Source organism: Moschus berezovskii, chromosome X (genome assembly GCF_049115385.1).
Source record: "Moschus berezovskii isolate FMDL1 chromosome X, NW_MosBer_1.0, whole genome shotgun sequence".
Lineage (NCBI taxonomy): Eukaryota > Metazoa > Chordata > Mammalia > Artiodactyla > Moschidae > Moschus > Moschus berezovskii.
Window position 1 is genome coordinate 111,239,685 of NC_142488.1, and position 1,685 is coordinate 111,241,369.

The following is a 1,685-nucleotide window of genomic DNA, read 5'->3' on the forward strand; positions in this document are numbered from 1 at the left end:
TATTTTGCCTGAGGAAATTAATGTCCTAAGCTAATTCCGAGAGCACCTTATTATGGGGAGAGATAGAGGTCTCTGCCAACTTTCCGAAAGTTGTTTTTCAGTCCTTTAATGACACTACTGTCAGAGCTTCACTGAAAACCATTATTGTGAAATCTTGAATTTAAAGATGTTATAGTTCGTCTGAGGGGAGGGCCCGCGGTACGCCGCTTCAGTGAGGCGGCGCGACAGTGGTCACCCGGCTTGTTGCTTTTCTGGTCGCCACTCCCCCGGCCGGCCGGACAAGACCCGCCAGGAGCACGGCACCGATTCCTCTCGGGCTTGTGGGCGCTGCTCTGAGCAGCGTCATCCTTTATACCAGAAAGCTGGCGGGCACTATGGGGAAAAAACAAAACAAGAAGAAAATGGAGGAGGTGCTAGAAGAGGAAGAAGAATATGTGGTGGAAAAAGTTCCAGACCGTCGAGTGGTAAAGGGCAAAGTGGAGTATCTCCTAAAGTGGAAGGGGTTCTCAGATGAGGATAACACGTGGGAACCAGAAGAGAACCTGGATTGCCCTGACCTCATTGCTGAGTTTCTGCAGTCACAGAAAACAGCACACGAGACAGATAAATCAGAGGGAGGCAAGCGCAAAGCTGATTCTGAAGATAAGGGGGAGGAGAGCAACCAAAGAAGAAGAAAGAAGAGTCAGAAAAGCCATGAGGCTTTGCCCGGGGTTTGGAACCAGAGCGGATTATTGGAGCTATGGACTCCAGTGGAGAACTCATGTTCCTAATGAAATGGAAGAACTCTGAAGAGGCTGACCTGGTCCCTGCGAAGGAAGCCAATGTCAAGTGCCCGCAGGCTGTCATATCCTTCTGTGAGGAAAGGCTGACGTGGCATTCCTACCCCTCAGAGGATGATGACAAAAAAGATGATAAGAATTAACTTTCTTGAATACCAGCCCCTGTCACATCTGACTGTGGGTTTCAAGTGGGGAAAGAAGGAGTTCTACTTGTCTTGACACCATAAAGGTGGCTTGAGAAGATGTCCTTTGAAGAGCCAGTATAGTTTCTGTGCCCTACAGCAGCCCAAGTGCTTTAAAGCCGTTCCATGCTGTATAGTTTGCACACCCGTCCCGGTGGAGGGGAAGGAGGGTCACTGTTTCAAGGCAATCCGTTCTGAACTTTGCTTAAAAAAAAAAAGCAAAGGGCCTTCTATGAAGGACAAAACGCAGAATGGGATGTGGGAGAGCAAGAGATACTGTAGATCTTCAAAGAGCATCTCCACAACCCACACAGCCTACTTCCTGATAGTGTTAACTCTGCATTTTTACAGCGTAGCATGTGTGTAGTTTTTGGCTATTACTGGTGTATTATTTGGGGTGGGTGGGGTGGGGCCGTGTGGGAAAGAAGGGAGATGGGTTAGGTTCATTTTTGTTAAAATTTGGGGAAACGGTGAAACAAAAGAACAACTAATGATGACTGGGTTTTGGTCCAGAATATTGTATCCTTTCAAAAAATGTCATTGGCAACCTAAATGAGGGCTGTGAGAGACTATTTAAAAACTGTGAATGCCTGAAACTTAGAAGCCAAGGTATTCCTTGCCTAAGCTTAATGCTGTTCCCAACAAAGGACTAAGAAGCTACCAAAGCTGCCATTTGGGGGATGGAAACTGGTTGAGGAGGAAAAGTCTTATTGGAGTGTATACA

At 46.9% G+C, this 1,685-nt stretch overlaps 1 pseudogene; it reads left to right on the plus strand.

Moving 5' to 3' along the window:
• The first annotated feature begins 374 nt into the window (after positions 1–374).
• LOC129564542 (chromobox protein homolog 1 pseudogene) lies at positions 375–1,128 on the plus strand (annotated as a pseudogene).
• Positions 1,129–1,685: the final 557 nt, after the last annotated feature.